The 20,092-nt window shown below is 37.6% G+C and overlaps 1 long non-coding RNA gene across 1 annotated transcript in view; it reads right to left on the bottom strand.

Annotated features, from left to right (window-relative positions):
* Positions 1-10,682: 10,682 nt before the first annotated feature.
* Positions 10,683-20,092, bottom strand: part of LOC108967707 — a 112,329-nt gene continuing 102,919 nt past the window's right edge. The window contains exon 3 of the long non-coding RNA XR_001993276.1: positions 10,683-10,743. This is a non-coding gene — a long non-coding RNA (uncharacterized LOC108967707). The remainder of the gene's footprint in view (positions 10,744-20,092) is intronic.

Genomic DNA, 20,092 nt, shown 5'->3' with positions numbered 1-20,092 from the left:
TATATATATCAAAGTGATCAGGGTGACGAGTAGAGTTGAAATCCGTACGTCTGTCTGTCCGTCCGTGCAAGCTGTAACTTGAGTAAAAATTGAAATATCATGATGAAACTTGGTACACGTATTTCTTGAAGCTAACAAGGTTAAGTTCGAAGATGGGCAAAATTGGCCCACTGCCACGCCCACAAAATGGTGAATATCGAAACCTACAAAGGATCGCTTTAGGGAGGGGCATATTTTGACATAATTTTTTTGGAAAAGTGGCCGAGGCCCCGCCCCCTACTAAGTTTTTTGTGCATATCTCGGAAACTACTATAGCTATATCAACCAAACTCATAGAGTCGTTTCCTTCAGGCATTTTCATATACAGTTCTAAAATGGAAGAAGTCGGACAATAACCACGCCCACCTCCCATACAAAGGTTATGTTGAAAATCACTAAAAGTGCGTTAACCAACTAGCATAAAACGTCAGAAACCCTAAATTTTACGGAAGAAATGTCAGACGCTGCATCCAGGTTTTTTTTTTTAAATTGAAAATGGGCGTGGCGTCGCCCACTTATGGACCAAAAACCATATCTCAGGAAGTACTCAACCGGTTTCAATGAAATTCGGTGTATAATATTTTCTTAAGACCTTGATGACATGTACGAAATATGGGTGAAATCGGTTCACAACCACGCCTTCTTGCAATATAACGCTATTTTGAATTCCATCTGATGCCTCTCTATATAATATATACATTAGGAACCAATGATGATAGCGGAATAAAACTTTACACAAATACGGTATTTGAGCTGAGGTATTCCTTATGGAAAAATTGTCGTGATCGGACGATAACTTTACAAGGTCCCTGATAGCGAACACGAAGAACTCAGTGCCGAACCTAATTTTTCACCGAAAATATCGGTAAATCAATACAGTTAAAATAAATGAAAATGCAATTCAATACTCAAAGTACACAAATTGATCTAATCTAATTAATTTTACAGCAAAATAAAAAAAATATGTAAATGACGGATAATGAAATCTCGATTATAACTTTATCATGCGAGAGTATAAAACGTTCGGTGACACCCGAACTTAGCCCTTCCTTACTTGTTTTTATATTTATTTTTTTGCCTAAACAATACTTAAATAATTAATTAATCCGAAGTATATACAACGGAAGATACAGGTGAATATAGCCATCTGCTGGAAATATAATGTATTTACTTTTACTAGACCTATTAGCTATTAAAACGAGCTATAATTATTATACTATTCCATCCAAACTATCTATACACTAACTTTTCCGGATAGTTACCAAAAAAAAAAGGGAAAAATAGGGAAAAACTCTTGAGCTGGGGGAACTTGAAACGATATACTCTAGTCTAATTTAGAAGTCTATCTGGAAAAATAAATAAAATTATGACTCTAAGCAACCCTCATTTAAATGTTCAGCCGCCGCAGTCTAAGATCTCACTACCGTTGCTTACAAACTCTCGATGTTGACGTCAAAAACATTAAATTCGTTGCGAAAACCATTTAAATTGCCTGCCACAAATATTCAGCATCACATTAAATGAAATTTAAGCCGAAAATTTAAATAACATGCTAACGAACTGTACGTCACTCACAACGACCGACATGAAGTTCATTAGACTTTAAATTATGAAATTTCCCACTTAAAAATCCACGGAGATTTGCTATTAAAAATCTCGTTTTCAAATACAGTCAACACGACAATTTCAGCTGGAACAAGCGTCAGTGGCAACTATCAAGCTAGTAGAGCCGGAAAGCGCGTCCGTCACACAGCGTCAGCGCCTCAGTCAGTTAGTCAGCTGATGCGTCGTCATTCCTTCACTGTCTGCCACATGTCAAATGTAATTAAAATTTCCCTCATGAATTCACCGAAATATGTTGAGTAGCACAGCAACAATAACAACAACAACAGCAACAGTGTAACAACATTGGTAAAAGCCCCACTTGCAGGCAGTCAAAGCTAATTAGTGGAGCGTGAAGCATTGGCCAGCGTCGGAGAAGTGAGTAGCTAATAGCAGAAGAAATGCTTTTTGTTTTTATTTCTATTTTCTATTTTTTCGTGTTTTTATTTGTGTATTCGCATAAAAACAAAGCGCAAATCAATTTTAGTACGAAATATATAAATGCATGTGTGTGAGTGTTGGCTCGAGTAATGGCAGAAAACACATTAAAAATAACAAAATTAAAATCAAAACAAGAAAATGTTCGTCAAAACATGGCAAAAAAAGAAAAATCAGAAAAAGTTGTGAGCAAAATGCTGAGGATGGAATGCACACACACACACTCACACACACATACAGACACAAGGGAATGAATAATTAGATTTCTTATTGCGCTGGCATTGATTTCTTGCGAAATTGGGTGGTTGGCAGCGTAAGACTGCAAGCACACACACACATACATATACGCACACATATACATATATTATAAAAAAATTGATTGTGATTTTCAATTATTCGAGACTTGGCATGCCTTGCCGTGAGACGCCCGCCCAGCTTCGTATAATTATTGCTGTTGTTGTTTTTTGTAGCTTTTGGTTATTAAGCAGCTGTTGGCTTGTTGTTATTGTACTTACTTTTCTCCGGCTTTATTCAAAATACTGTCATACAATGTTTTCTTGTGCGGCATTCATTCAAATTCGCCCATTAAAAGTTATTGATAAGAATTTGGGGGCGAAAAATACAAAAAAAAAAACAAAAAAATAGGAAAAATTAAAAAAAAAAAAATACAAAAATCAGAAATTAAAAAAACACGACAAAAAACGTTAAGCAAAGTTATTATACCCTTATAAATGAGTATACAAATTTTCATGATTTTGATGGCTCACTTTGTATGACAGCTATATGTGTTATAGTGGTTCGATTTCAACCATTTCTTCTGATATTATAACTTCACTTTGGGTAATATTTTTTGCTAAGTTTCGTGACGATATCTTATCAAATAAAAAAGTTTCTCATACAAGAACTTGATTTTGATCGGTCAGCTTCTATGACAGCTATATGCTATATTCGTTTGATCCTAACAATCTCTTCGGAAATTATATCGCTGTCACAAAAAAAAAAATCTTTGCCGAATTTCGTGAAGATATCTTCTAAAATTTAAAAGTTTTCCTTACAAGCACTTGATTTTGGTCCCTGTGTTTGTATGACAGCTAAATGATATAGCGGTTCGATTAGACTGTTCAGATATTATGTCCGTGTCTTAAAAAATAATCCATGCCAAATTTCTTCAAGATAGCTCGTCAAATGAAAAAGTTTCCATATAAGAGCGTGAGGTTGATAGATTAGTTTGTATGGTAGCTACATCTCATAGTTATCCGATATCAATGATTTCGATAAATAAGCAGTATTTTGGTGAGAAAAGAATGCGTGAAAAATTTTAGATCGATAACTCAAAAATTGACGGACTAGTTCGCGTAATTGGCATACAGACAGGTAGAGGGTCCTGGTTAAACCGACTCAGCTCATCACGCATATCAATATATTAAATTTTATATTGTCTCTTAGGTCATCTCCTGGTTGCAACAAACTTCGTGGTAAACTTAGAATACCCAGTACAGGGTATAAAAATCACAGCGTAAAAAAAACTCACAAACAAAGACTTCTCCATCAATTAAATCCGCCACTTGCCGAACTTAGAAATTTGTGTACAAAAAAGTAAGGAATTACTGTTATGCTTAGAGTGACATTTTATGTACCTCCGTATTGTTGTTATTGCTTTGCAAAACTTGTTATGCTGGCTTGACACACACAATCACCCACCCACCGGCGGAGCTCATGCGAGGCCGTCAATTGCTTTCTTAGCACTCATATTGACATCTTTCACGTGGACAAAACAATAAGTGTCCAATAAATGACAAATCACAGTGCAAACCAAAAAAAAATATAAAAACAGCAATTGCAAAAACAAAAAAAACAAATTAAAAAAAATCATTGCTTATTGCTTACACGCAGTCTCTCCGCACTGCCGCTTCACCCAGCGCTTTGTGTGCTTTAATGTGATTATCGTGTATTCATGCTTGCATGAGGAACTTGTAGCCACACACCCACATTTGTACGTACAATCGCACAGCCTCATGTCTTTCGTCAAGTACAATTCTGTGAGCCATTGTCTTGATCGGATAACATGCGCCACTACATTTTCCAAATGGTCCAGTCAAGCAGTCATTGTCTGACATCATTCCGTCACCTTACTTCATCTTTCGGTTATTTTTTTCTTCCATTGTTTTTGTCACAATTGTTTTCTTTGTTGCTTACTTACTTGTCTATTGTAGCTTTATATTGTCACTCTACATGCTAACAACTTCTAATCCGACCATTGATCATTTGGTCAGTGGCTGCTTAATCGATGAGATAATGGACATCGCAAGCTCACCAAGTACTCTAGTTTGCACTTAAGATTCTTTGCTAATCTTTTTTTGTGGTAAGGTAGTTTCTGCTTAGGTAAATATCAGATTGTTGTTCAAAAATATTTGAAATTGAATTACAAAATATTTGGCTTAAAGACAACCGATTAGTTTTAATAAATATTGTTGCTCGAAAGAACTCAATTTGTTTTCCTAATATCAGATTTCGATAAGGTATATGGTTATAGATATTATATAGGAGAAAAAAGAGGATGGTGAAAAAATGTACGCCAAAGCGTGCAAGTCATTTATTTTATTCGAGAAGACACAATAACTCCACAATAAAAGCTGACGTACAGCTGTTGTACGAAAATTCATTGGAAGTCTTCCAATATAACCGTGATCTTTAATTTCGCCATTAAGGTCATTAGCTGAAGTTTCATCAAATTTTGATGTTTCAAACACTAATAACATTGAACGCCTTTCAGAAAGAGGCAGCAGTTATTCCTAGATTATCTAGAGATTACTCCACTGGATTAAAAGATTTTGTTGAAATAGTGTTTATTAGAGGTTTGAAGTTCTACCCAACCAACTTGGTATACAAATTAATTTATACCGGACTATAGTATCATTTGAGGATAAGGCATTATCCTCAACTTTACTCACAGTCTTCTCCCTGTACGAATACTGTTCTGTTGGCTCGTAGAGTAAATACGGTATCGGTTTTCTACCATCAGTATCGTCCCTCATCTGTAGAGAACAACTAAAAGAACAATCACTCTCGGAAGTTTTCACAAGTGACATTTTTGTAACTTAAAACCTTGAAAGTTTTCACATTATGTTGGTTATGCATCTCCGGTTAATAAACTACACAAATAGTTCAAGGCAACGTTGAAGAAATCGGTTTATATACCATCTATCCTGAGACTTTAAACTCATTTTCTAGTTGAAGCAACGAAGCGATAATAATCTGGTAACGTCTGGAAAATTACTTGGCAGCTATTAATTTGAAAAAGTTGGGGACATCGTATGCCTTGGTACGATTCCACCAAGCACAGAATATCTCTTACTAACAGGTTACACTTGGGTATCCGTAGGCAATTGAGAAGCAGATTATTCTCTGGACGAACAAAATCAGAAACGTGGACGATGATGAACCGAAATGAGAAAAAACTTGGAGCATCCGAGAAAACGATTTTCCGCGAGATCTTTGAAACCGTCTGTGTAAGCGATGTATACCGAAGAAGATGGAATTATGGAGTGTGTGAGCTGGTTAAGTCATGTCGTCCGCAGGAAAGACGAAGCTTTAGATAAAAGTTACTTTGATTCAAGATCCATGGGTGAACAACGGAAGCAAGAAAGCTCAAGGTTCCAAAGGAAACACCAAGCGCATGGCGACCTTGGGATGTACAACTTCCGTGACTTCGCAAAGGTTAAAGACAAACTGAACTCAGATGATAAGACCGTTAAGTAAAGTTATACTAATATTTTGCTGAAAATTTCAAACCGTGTTACTAGAAATAAGCGTCCACTATTGGGACCTCAGTTAAAGTTTTTTAGATGGCTTAATTTACAAATTAACCTATAAGCAAACAACTATAAAGCTAATTTTTATGGATGAATTAATATGGAAGCGAGTTTTAAGAGATTTTACTAATCTAACTTCAGTACAAAAATTACTTTCTTATCATACAGCACACCAAATTTTCTCTATCCTTTCCCAAAAGCCACTTGCTGCGTCGAATATTTATATGCGCCAGTTTGTAGAGACAACCTACTAGCGAAGATAACCCTCAGGGTATTCAGAAAACACACAACAGTTACAAGAAGTCCGAGTGTAGCTTGGTTGAACAGAAGAGAAGCATACAAAGAGGTAAAGAAATCACAAATCAATTGAAAATATTTTTGCTCTTGTCAGTTTTAATCTCCTACACTTGGACTCGGACTTACGGAATAAACTGTTTGTAAGCGGACTTGTGTGAGAATCACGGCAAAGGCAAACGAAGCCAATTGTGAAATAAGATTTGTATTGTATTGAGGAATTTTATGTGTATTAGATGGCTAAGGACCACAGCGAGCTGCATGTTTTGTGACTTCGACTGCTGGCGGCGTAGTCGGACAATAAATTTATGACATTCATTAGAACGTCAGATAAAGAAAACGCAATTGAACAATAAGGAATTGAAAAAGCTTGCGCAGTGAAGCAGCTGGCGACAAAGCGCTGGCTGCATAGACCAATGCGACCTGAGGGGCGTAATCGTGGACGCTGAAGTTGGCCGATTGAATTTGTACTTTTTATTGGAGATTTTTTCGCAGACGAAGTGTGCTTAACCCCGGCGACTGAGTGGATTTGCTTGTAGATATTGACTTACCAACACCACAACTACCGTTAGCTGGGTGGATTAGAAATTTTTTTCTTGTACCGAAATGTGGCAAGTACGCTGTGGGGTGGTGTGATAAATTCCCGTATGTGCGTGCGTGTGCGCGTGTTTGTGTGAAGACATAAAAATTTAAATTGGAAAATCGTAAGGTCGCCACCGCGTTTTTCCTGAACGCTGTTGCATGCCACACGCTAATGTTGGCATATTGAAAGTCACTTTAAGATGACGACACACACAGCTGTGTCCATTGCTGGGCCGGTGGAGTCAACCTATATCTATTAAGAGGGGTGAAGTAACCCCGCTGTGCGAGTGTGGCACGTAGCAGCGGCGTGAGGCACCGCAAATATGTTGCACACAGACTACCGTACGTAATTAAGTAGCAGTAGACAGTGACTGTGGCAGCATCTTCTCCCCCTCCTGCCTGTTGGCGCGAAACAGCTGTGCAAAGTGGCGCTCAAAAATATGCGAATTGCGTTGCAAACGCGTTTACTTTACCGCTGGGACTCGCCCCGACGCAGCTGTGAGGTAAGCGTGTTCGGAGCGCGCGGGGGGCGGGGGTTGAATTCTTGGTGTGTTTTGGTCAGGTTGCTAGTGGCAGAAGACACTTTGGACGGCAAACGACCACCGCAGGAAACGCTTAAGCACGGCGACACATAATACAATAACAAAAGCAAATATGAAATCTGTATTAACACTAAAGAGACGGAGAAAATATGAAAGTGGCGTTGCCGCGCTTGGAGGTTGTTTAAGCAAGTGAARTGTTCATACAGAAACGATTCGTAATAAGTCCATTTGCAAGCAACTTCCTCAGCTAGGACTGCCAAGACTGCCCCGAGCCGCCCCCACACCATCTCAGGTACCAAAGCCGGCAAGCCCCAACTCGATGGTGAGTGGGCAGATAAGACAACTGTGCCCAAAGAGCAGGGCGTTGTAGCAGCCAAGTGCCAATGACACTCTTCACGGTCGTCGCCGTATTCGCCGCGCTACTGAAGCGACTGCGTTTTGTGGTCGCGTTCAGTCAACATTTGGGACATATTTTTGGCGCTGTTTGCTGTGTTGTTGTTGCCGCCGCTTATTTAAGTATTCAATGGAAAAGTTTTGTGGTTATGTTGTTGCGCGTCGTTGCAAGCACGTTTGTCCTCATGCGCGTACGTGCGTGTGTGTTAGCGCTGCCAATACGGTGGTTGTGGCATGCGACCACAGCAATGTGACAGCGGAGCTAATCAAGTCGAACGACAGCGAACAGCTGGTAAAATATTTAAAGTGTCCTTTTTGGAGAGCGTTTATGTGTGTGGGTGTGTGAGTGTGGCTTTATTCAAATTTTGAATTAAATTTTAAGGCGTTTTCCAAATCGTTATTTGCACAATATTGGATGCTTTAAGTATCACAGAAGTAATAAGTTTCTTTAAGAACAAGGATAACAATTCTCTCCTTAGAGCAATTGCTTCTTCGGACATCTATTTTTATTTGGTTTAGCATTATTTCGACAAAAAAATCTCGTATATATGTATGAGTTGGTGAGTAAAAATATATCAGGCTATTCCTCGAGCAGAGTCTTGTCTTAGCAAGAGTATAGCAAAATAACCCAAGTCGTGCCCATCCACTGTTACTACCGCAAATTACGAGGATTGCAATGAATTTATGATTATACGATTTATTCTTCATCAAATAGAGGTATTAGTTTTTCGTCCAGAGTGATAGTCTTCAATTGATTTTCTACTCGACGCCACTGATCTAAATATTACCTCACTGGTCAATGCATGGTTTAATTTATGGAGATACCTCTTTTCTATAGTCCTTTTTAACTATTTCCAACACCGTCACCCACCTATAGACCTAGCATTCAATATTGGATAATATTCGACCGATTAGACTGCAGCACACCATCAAGAAAATATAGAAGCTGTTGCTGAGAGTGTACTCGAAGATCGTATAGAGACTAACGTATGAAATGGCTTGGCGCATCTTACGTTTAGATCTTAAATTGAAAACGAACAAACTACAGCTTGTGCAAGCACTGAAACCGCTTGACCTTCCCAAGCAACATCACTTCTGGTACAGAAGCGATTCAAGAGCTGCCATTTCATAAAAAAAAAAAGGGTTGGTGTGGTTTGTCGGCCGGTTGAGTTATCGGTCCATATATCTTCAAAAATTATTAACCTGATAATACGTCCGTTAATGGCGACCATTATCGCGCCATGATTACCGACTATTTGGTGCCTGAAATTGAAGCTTGCGATCTCGACGACATTTGGTTTCAACAAGGCGGCGTCACTTCCCACACATCGCATCAATCAATAGATTTTTTTGAGAGAGAGAAAACTCTTCGGTGAGCAAATAATTTTATGTTTTGGGCCGGTCGATTGACCACCGAATTCGTGTGATACCACACGGTTATACTCTTTTACTGTGGGGATATGTTAAGTCTAAAGTCTATGCGGACAATGCCAATTCGATCCAGACCTTGACTCCAAGCATGAGTGTTTTTCGCCAGTTACCCGTCAAAATTCTCGAACGAGTCATCAAAAATTTAACTCAAGAAATGAAATTTAAAAGAGAGATTTTCAAAAAATGAATACCAACGAACGTTCTTTCGATTTATAATAAATGTTTCTCACTAAATTTTAATAATCTGTGTTCCGTTAAGAAAGTAGGGCATCTCGAAATGAATCACCCTTTATCAACACTGGACACCTGGTGTAGAATTACTATGTAAGATAACTTTTACTACAAACTAACCGATTAAAAAGTTAAATCTATTCTCGTCGAATAGGAACCTAGAAAGGCATGACTTTCTAAAATGGGCACAAACACACACATACACATATATTATGGAAATAAATACAATGCAGAGCAAATCTAACTGAAAGGGAGCCTGAAAAAATATCTGAAAAATTTGTAATGTAAGCCAAAAGGATGTTGAGTATGCACCCCAGTTCGGTCTTTGTGTATAAATCCTATTCGATAAACTTCTAGACTTAACAAAGATTTTAAGTTAATTTCACACGATCAGTCCATTGGTGAGATATTGGGCAACATGTTTTACATTTTGGTTTCGATATATTCATTATATGCTGTGCATCCTACTACTCGTGGCTCTAGAGCTCAGATCTCAGTGGTAAAGTCTTTTGATGACATCAACTTTACTGAGACCATAAATAAAAATCATTGAATGTATTGAAAATTGAAAATCAATAAATTGAAGTAGAGTGCCTAGTTCTAAACGTAAAATAAGTAGTACTATATTTGAGCTTGTAGACTGAGGGAATGACAATTTGAGATGGGAGCAAACGCCTAATAAGCAAATGAGGATGCGGGAATCACTAAGATTTTTAGAGCCTATAGTATTTAGTTTACAATGTCCGGTATTGAAGATGGTTTACTGTCCTATGTAATTAAGATTAAACCCATACTATGTATGTATATAAATATATACATTAGAACGCACATAACAATTTGTTATTTGTATCCCTGCTACTGAAAAATCTCTCAAGAGCATATCAGCTGGCTTACTAATAAAAATATATGCATATAAGTAGATAATAATCCCAAAATTGTTATGACTTAATAACTTTTGTAAAAAAGTGGTGCAATAAAGCACTCGTGGCAGATTTTGCGAATGCCACTCGTGTTTAAATACGCACATAAAGTTTACTGTTAAAGCAAAGAGGCTGCAGATTGATTATGTGAGCAATAAAGACTCCGGCGCCCGGAATAAAACGAAGCAAACCTTCTCCAGAAGTAATCACATACACATGCATCATAGGAGACACACACACACATAAGTACATACATATGCATGTGCACATTATTGACTTTAACACATTTGTTTACAGAATTTAAAAGATTTGCATGAAGATGCAAATAAAAACAACAACAGACCAACATTTAAGAGTTAGAATAATAAAAAAGAGCACTTACCGAAAAGCAAAAACAAAAGCCACAGATGTATATGAGTTGGTGTCGATATTTCCAAGCGCGTGCGGAACTGCCGAAAGCTGAAACAATAACAAATAATAGAGCAGAGCACACGTTAACAAAATAAGAAGCGAAAAAAGTGCGTGCGAATAATAAAATAAAATGAAATACAGTCATAAAGTGTTATTTAATGGTGTTTTGCCTCCATTACGCTTAGCGGTTATTATGCTAATGAGGTCGTTATGGCCATGGAACGCTCGTTACACGTTACACTACGGGCGACGTGGGTGTCTGTATAAACGGCAGGCATGCTCTCTCACATATGGTGGGAGTATGTGTGGTGGGGCGCATATGTATATGTATATTTTTTAACATTTTTTATGCCAGAGGCAGCGCTCAAATCTCCATTTTCCGTCAGTGGTGGCTGTTTTTTAGTCAATATTATTTTTGGTTTACAGGACTTTATGCAAATCCCAGCCGCTAATGCAGAGAGGTTAAGTGATTAATGAATTTACATATGCATAAAAAGCTTTAAAAACGTCATAGAGACACTTTTATGCTCTTCAGTTTATTGTGCTTAAAATTAAATATGAAAAAATTAAAATAATACTGTACAATCCCAAGAATATACCACCATATATTAACGAAATCGGTCTTAACCTCAATATTTTCCTTATCGCTAAGCTCTATGAAACTGTAATTAAGCCAAAAATTGTACACCTGAGGGGTTCGAAACAAAATTCTAAAATTCTTTTATACTACAATTGCATCGCTGACAATCTGAACCACTGCATCGTGGATCCTTTCCCTGGTTCTTTCTCCGCGTACATTCCATTGAGTGAAATGTGAGCGGAGCAAAGACTCTGGAAAAGATGTGCGGCATATTTACAGATGAGTTGAGGTTTAGAGGAAAGGCAGGAGGAAGTTATGTCGGGAGTTATCCATCAACTCTAGCTTTAGGCTAGTAGACCACTGCAGTGTCTTTCACGCGGACTTGCCTGCCATCGTGGTAACTGGAGATGCACTGCGAAGTTCAGCTCCACTCAGAGAGATATGCACTCATTCCGACAGTAGAGTGACAATATTTTACTTAACCACGCTGTCAGTGCATTTAAAGTTAGTCAAGGTGTGTTTGACTTTACTGGTAATAGCTACAGTCGTTTCTTTGTTACTCAAGTTGGCCGTTGAAGATCTTTCGCGTCGAGATTGTAGATTGATTGCTCTTTTTCTACTCACAACTCTCGTATGCAACTTGACAAAGCTGTATGAATGCACTAGAGGTCAAATCATATAGGCTTTCTTCCTTCTCTATTCCCCACCTACCTACTCGATACTACGTTTTTAAGTTTTTATTCGAAGAAACATCTCAATTACTTAGTATTTAAGGAATTTCTTTATATTTTTAACGAAAGACCCCAAAATCAGTATTCTAACGCAACAAATTTCATAATTTTAAAATGCTTACTTTATTCTTCAACTTCTAAGTTGTTCCCCTCAAAGTAATCCCATTTGGCCCCAATATCCCGAAGTAGTATTCCTTCTATTCTGAGTGCACCACAAACTGGTAACATAATCTTTGCCACCATATTCGGCAAAGTGATCGTCTGTTTCTGGGTCGTAAACATAGAACCAATACCCACTTTTCACTTTTCTTATGCCCAAATGATCTTTAAAAATAGGTTTCACTGATCCTATATTCCAACGATGCCAGTACGATCTCTGTATGTAAGTCGTCGATTCTCAAGCACCGATTCCCTTATTTTATTGACGAGTTTGATACCTATATTAGACATGGTTAGTCGTCAACGAGTTCTCGACCCTCTTCGAATAATTTGTATCAATTAAAAACACTTCCTCGAGACAAAAAATTATCATCGAAACCTTTTCCAACATACAAGTATTGATTGTTGCTTTCGGCAACAGAAGCTTGATTTCGCGCACAAAATTTAATGAAAACCCTTTAATGAAAAATTTCACTCATCGTAAAAATCGTCGAATACGCAATTGAGATTCTAGTGGATGCCTTAAGTCACGCCAATAACTGGTCCATCTGAGTTGAATTTTGTTCGTCGAAAAGTTCATAATTTTCCTTTCGGAAATCATACGGGCGTGGCTCTCGGGACGATTAAATAATAATTTTGCTTAAGTATTCTAAAAATAAATCTGACCCCTAACTTTTTTACTCTAAAACAGAAATCTCAAAATTATTTTTAAAACGCCGGTACATTTTAGTACCTAGAACTCCTATAAAATTGATTCCAATAACCCTCATAGAAAAAATGGAGAGCTTTAAGCTGATCACAAATTTGTTGAAAAAATTAATGTCACTTTTGGCTATTTCTTCTGTTTCGAGGAAGATATAACTGCCGATGTTTCAAACTCAGTTTTACAAAGTCAGGACATTGCAAAAGATAGTGACAGGATGTTTCCACCTCATCTTCCTCCACATAATGTCTATTGGATAATGTTCGGTAAGAACTCCTACGTTTCAAATTTGCCAAGGCCATGCTTTGTTCTACTGTAGGACAGAAGGATTTTGCAGTCGCACAGCAGCATATAATATAAATTATAATTATAAATATAAAAATAATTTAGTTAATAAATTTCTACCTACTCGATAATAAAAACTTAAAAACGTAGTATAAACGATATTTTATTTAACGTCCTTCCTTTCAACGGAAGCTTTTTTATTGGTGTACGGCCATTTCGAAAACAAAATAAATTACAGTAATTGACCAGAAGCGAACGTTTACTTTAAGCCAATTGCAGCAATTTATTTAAGATTTAATTATTCACACGAAGTGAAGAAAAGCTCAAATGAAAACATTTTCTTAAGCTTTCAGCGAAAAGAGGACTTGGGCTGCTTAGGTACAATGGGCAAATAAACGGGAAACGCCAAGCAGTTAACGGGACTAACAACAATATTCTTTTTGTGTGGTGATTTACTTTAATTACCAGCGTAACAACATAAAAACACAACAAAAACAGCAACAAGAGTAGCGCTATGTTGTAACCTTACCAAACAACCGGCTGGCGCTGGAGCTGCGGTCCACACTATCTGCTATGATTGTGGGTATGTGTGTGGCAAGCAAAGGCAAAAGGCCACAGGAATATGTCATCTGCCTTAAATAAATATTTTCACTGCATATTTATTTAGGGCGCAGCGCAAAAAAAAAAAAAAAAAAAAAAAAAAAAAAAAAAAAAAAAAAAAAAAAAAAAAAAAAAAAAAAAAAAAAACGGGAAAGGCAAGCCGGTGAGGCCAGGCGAGGCTAATAAAAAGGCTTACCATCTCAATAAAAGTATTTAACACAAGCATTTGCTACTTAAAAATTCCTCAAAAATACCGGAGCTGTAATAAAAACAATAACAACAGAAACAACAACAACAAAATGTAAGATTGCTTCTGCTTGTACTAAGGCTTTAGTAGCAAGCGTTTGTTGTTGTTGTCATTGGGTACATCGCCTTTGCATCGCCGAGACCTAGAAGCAAGGCAGTTGGCGCTGACCTCCGTAAGCTGAGCAAACACACACACACACACACACTCATGTATACATACACACATATTTTGCATTCCAAGCGCTGCTTAGAGGAGGGGGGACAGCTGTCCAAAAAAAAATTAGAACAACAAAAACTGCACGACAGGGACATGGCTGGCATTCAAAGCGGCTATGCCGGGTAAATCCCTTAATCTTTGGAAATGGCATACAATTACCGACAAACAAGCGAAACAAGTGGCGAACAACCTGCCCAGCAGCAGCAGCATCAGCAGCAACAACTACACCAGCATGCTTAAACTACAACTCGCTACTAGTGAGCGACTGAGCCGAGCGCGCTGACAGCCGATACCCACGGCAATAGCAGTGACCCTTTCACGGAAAAAGGATGCGACCGCTGATAATGCCTAAGCGCGTGTATGTGCGTTGGTGTTTGTCCAACTGTATGCTTAACCGTTAAAAGAAAAAATGCGGAAAATCGCAGAAAGGGTGGAAAAACTGCCAAAAATGCTACGAAAAAAATATCTTTCCAAAAGGTCCAAGCAAAAAAAATCCTCAAAGCAAACGAACGTTTATCTTTTGACTTTCTTCGGGCGTGTGTGCATTATACCCACACCTTAATTTCATTTATTTATTTTTTTGTTTTTGGTCCTTCATCTGCTCAGCTATTTTGTTTACATTAACAGTTACAAGCGTTAAGGCACTAAAAGGATAATATGCTTTCGGACAAGTGGCAGCTACATTGTTGGCAAGTGATAGCGACTGTGGACGTGTGTGTGTACACGTCTGCCTTAAAGAGACATTGATATGTGTATCAGTGATACTAGTTGAGCAAGTGCCGGAATCCTTACTATATCGCTGTGTCACAATCTCGCCCATACCTTCATTCCCCGCGGCATTTTTATGGCCCTGAAGGCATTGTTTACCTTTTTTGTCTTAGGCTCGTTGCAACAAATCAAATTTGCATACAATTATCAAATGTAATCCTTGCTTTTTGTGTTTCTTAAGGATTCTTTATAGAGCTTTTAAATCGTATTTAGGAAATACCGACTTAAGAGTTGCCTCAAAATAAGACAGAGGCAGTGTTTTATTTGGGGTTTTGGATTTCATTGGTGAAATATTGAGATATATTAGGAATAACGCTTTTCTATAAGAGATCTTCTTGAAAAAAATACTCAATGATTCGTATACTTATGTATTTTAAGGCAAATAAATTCTAAAAAATATTGAACCCACATTAATAAAGTGAGTCCATAAGTGATAGAATCCTATCTATCTTCGCATACAAATCTTAAGCAGAACCATGTTCTCGAAAGCTACAAGAATGAAGAAGAAATTAGTAAGCGTCTAAGGAAACTAGGCAGCTCCTAAGATCTGAAAAATCTACAAACGACTTTTTGATGAAAATTAGGTAATTACGAAATCGTAAACCAATCTTCAACACTAAATCAACTTTCGGCATCATGAAATGGATATCTTCGAAAAATACAAACTTGTAAGAACTTGTAAAATGACATTACAAAACACCACCAACTAAGTAGGAATTTGGAAAAGTATCTCCGAGTTGTTTGATACTGTAACGTTTACGGACGGTAACATCTCGTTAATCAAAACTCGCAAATACTTATAGTCCAAATAGTAGAACCATCCATGCAAAACGGATACTTATGCAGAATGACGTTGAGCACAATCGGTAAAGACCTCAGAACATTTCGATACCAGATGAGACCTTAGATAGGGCAATTCCCGCTCAGGAAAGCATTCGAGCACAGAGACTACAGTTCAGCTATTTGTCTAGTCATATTTAAGAAACAGGAAATTCACAGTTAAAGCAGCAGACCCCATATAAGAAGAACGAGTAATGAGTGCTGGGGTACCTCAGGGTAGCGTGCTAGACCCAACTCTGTACATAATATATACAGCAGACATTCCAACAGCTACTAACGTATTGATTTTGTCGAAGAATGGCTAGAATGAGCACAAGTGCAAACATGTTACATTCTCGCTAAGAGCAGAAAAGTGTCGGACAGTTAAAATAAACATATATGCATAGTATTATAGTACCCCAAGCTAATGAAGTAGCTTAACTTGGGATTCACACGCATCAGCAGAAGACCAGCAAATTTAAATTGGCTTTTAAACAAAAATTCTAAACTTAGCCCAGACAACAAAGTCCTGTTGTATAATGCAATCATAAAACCGATTTGGATGTTTGACATTCAACTGTGGTATACGATCTATGCAACCAACATTGAGGCAAAACAAATGTTCCAATCTAAAATGTTAAGAACAATCACGAGTGCACCATGGTAATTCATAAGGATTTTGATATTCCTATGGCAAAGAAGGAGATGGAGGAGAGGAGAGCAGAATGAGATGTATTTCTACACTTCGCGAACATCCAAATCCTAATGGCTAATGCCTTGGCAATCACAATTCCTGCAATCAAAGATGTTTAAAAAGAAGTGATCTACCAGCCTACTAGAGAGCAACGTTCTACCAAAAAAGCTCAACCAGCACTTGAAATTATTTTGTTTTAAATATATTTAAATTTGAATACTTATTGTTAAGCGTTACTAAGCAGATCCAATAAATAAAAAAAAAAAAATTGCAAAAAACTTTTGCCAACAGGTGCTACTTTCAGATCGGTATACAATTGAGAAGCCTCTTTCGATGAACAAATATTATACTCTCTAAGTATATTGTATTGTAATATATATTGTATTTCTAGTATAAGCCGCAGAAAAATGGATGATGACGAACCGAGATGAGAAAGCACATGACGCAATCGTGAGAACTGTTCTTCACAACATCTTTGGAAACGTCCTCTTGAGCGATAAATATCGAAGAAAATGGAACCACGAACTGTATAAGCTTTTCGGTGACATGGATATGGTTAAGACGTTCGCATGGAAGTTGTTGCTCCAGTGAAAAGGTTTTTCGATTCCTTGGGTGGACAAAGGAGGCATCCAATGGAAGGACCAAGTACATAGCGACCTGCCTGCACATGGCATATACAACTAGCGTGAATTTGTAAAAGACAGAGGCAACTGATGATATTTTGTGTTCTCGGTACAGACCGTAAATACGGCCTTAGCGCCAACGAAAATGAAGAGACAGGTCTAGAGCAGTTTTTCTGAATAAAAGTAAAGCCCGCGCGTTAGTTTACAAAACTAAAACAGAACCACGAACGATAATGTTTTCTGCAGTAAACTCTTGCCAACAAGTCAAACATTTGTAGGAGATAGCAGAACGATAACAACTTTAGGGTTGAAGAGTTTTAAGCTGAAGGTTTTCCGAAAAACGTCTAAAACCTCATGAATTATAACGATGAACTCTATAGAAATATCTGCTTCAATATAGTTTAGTGAATTAACAGGCCACGAATGAATGACTTTCCAGGGATTTCTACGAATCCTAACTCGGGATTTCTATTTAGATATTATTTTTTCGTTTACACTGTAAGAAAAACTAGTGTTAAACTAATAGCTCACACTAAAGCCAACGGGGCCAATATATGCTATATATATATAATATTAAGTCTTGGTTTCACCAGATAATGGAATTATGTAAGAGAAAATGTGCTGTTCATCAATTAACTGTGAAATATTTAATAACATTTACTCTTCATTTCACTAGCAACACTGTCAACTTCAGGTCTCTTCAAACAAATCATTTTTATGAAGCAAATTTTTTCTTAGAACAAATGCTTCAATCAGACGCATATAACTAATACAAACACGTATTATTATTACAAGCATACTAATCATACCTATTTATATCTACATATAAATAGTATATAGGATGTGTATCGCTCATATGTTTTTATGTATGTACCAGAAATAATTGCATTCCTTGATTATGATTGATTATCATTAAGTGTTATTTTGAAACTAAAAATGATGTAAGAACTATTGACACACATGTCTACACAAACAACAAACAGAAAATCATTAATATTGAAGCTGCGAATGCAGTGAAGCACCTTACCTCTGCAACTCCGCTCGCTGCCAACGCTCACGCACAGTGGACAATATTGTTAATCTCACTGGCAATAATTGTTTAGTAAATTGTTTAGTAGGCGAGAGTTAGAGAGTTAACCGAGACGCATTTGGAGACAAAAAATGTAGAGATATCGAAACATGTGAATACGAAAAGCATGACCAACTGGCTGACAGGGGTAATGCTCGAAAATTCTTCGCAAAGATACGGTGACTATCAGAATGATTTGAGACCGAGGTATACTCTTGTAGAACTCCGAGAAGTGGTCTGATGATTCATGCCCGTAGCATACTGAAATTATGGTAGGAAAACTTTTCCAACATGCTATATGGCTTACACTAGGAGATGGTGAACTCGATTTCCCAATCGAGAACAATGGAGCGGACGTTCCAATTACCCGTCTGAAGAACAACAAGGCGGCGGGGTCGATGGATTGGCGGCCGAGCTATTCAAACACGACGGCGAAGAACTGCTGCTTTGTGGAATATGATCGGACGAAAGCATAACCGAAGTTTGGAATTTAAGTGAACTTTGCCCAATCCACGAAAAACGAAACCCCACAATTAACTACTGTGAAATAAACCTTCTCAATATCATAAACGGTTCTATCGAGCGGATTGTGTGAAAGTTTAAAGCCCACTATCAATCTAAACAATAAAGAAGAAGATATGTCTGAGTCTACCCACTGTGCGCTATGGTGTATATACTTCAACACATTCCTTTTGGTTAACGGTTAATTACGAATCGAAATGGAATTGATTTGGAATTACGTCAATGACAGACGCACGTACGAAAAAACAAGAATATGTGGGAAAAAGCCGTAACAAAAAAATTAAATTAACCCAAAAGCAAAATTATGATACAAACGAACAAATAATTAAATAATAACGCAACCAAGCAATGGAGAAGAAATAAAAATAACCAACTAATGAATCAAGGGAGGAGGCGGGCGGCAGTGAAAATATAAACACACGGAAGGGGTTTCACTACGCAACAGACTCATATGCGCAACCATATTGACAGATTATGTGGGTGGCATGTGGCAGGGCATCTATTTTTCTGTTTCTGCTGTCAACTGCGGTAATGAAAATCGACATTCCTTACGGAGTGGCGCTTTCAGTCGAACAAACACAAATATATTCCTTGGCGTGTCGGTAAACGGGGCACACGGGAGAGCGTGGTAACGGACGGCGTCAGAGCGTATTAGTTAATAGATTCGGTAACGGTGGAGATGTGGAAAAAATTGAGCTGCCACTTTTGCGTAGGAGGGACGGTTTTGTTTAGTTCATTACGGGATTTTGGCTGGTTTTGACAACCTAAATTACATCGACAGTGACATGGCCTAACTGCCAGAAGTTAACTAACAAGGCTTACAACTAAATTGCGATTGAGCACAAATGTTCATTAAGAATGGATTTTGACTACTCACAGCATTAGATATACTATTTTCACTTTAAAGAAGGCACTTTACTGAAATTCCATCCAAATTTGAATTTTATTGCTTTTAAGGTTCGTGAATTCATCTTTTGTAAACCTCCTTCGTTAACTTAATAACCTTTTTAAAGTTTGGTCACAAATACCAAGTTTACAGTGCGAATCTATAATCTCTAACTCGCTTCATATCCCTAGTATCTACTTATCTTATCTCGTTATTATAAAAACGTTCCAAAAATTTCCAAAAATTGGCAACAATGTTGATTCTCCTGACCATTATTTGACTTGTCTATAAAGAGCTCTGCGTCAATCTTAGCTTTAGTCTAGCAGGCATCCTAGCTTTGGGACCACTGTAGTGTTTTCCATGCAGAAGTGGCTGTTATTAAGGTGAATGTACAATAAAGTGCAGTCTCTTTTAGGGAGGTGAGCATTCACTCCGACAGCAAAGCGGCAATACAAACACTGAGTTTGCTTACTGTGCGCTCGGCGTCAGAATCGT

The sequence above is a fragment of the Bactrocera latifrons genome, unplaced genomic scaffold (assembly GCF_001853355.1).
Source record: "Bactrocera latifrons isolate USDA-ARS-PBARC rearing strain unplaced genomic scaffold, ASM185335v1 scaffold_196, whole genome shotgun sequence".
NCBI lineage: Eukaryota > Metazoa > Arthropoda > Insecta > Diptera > Tephritidae > Bactrocera > Bactrocera latifrons.
Note: the sequence above shows the minus strand (reverse complement) of the source record. Positions and strands in the feature narration are given on the sequence as shown.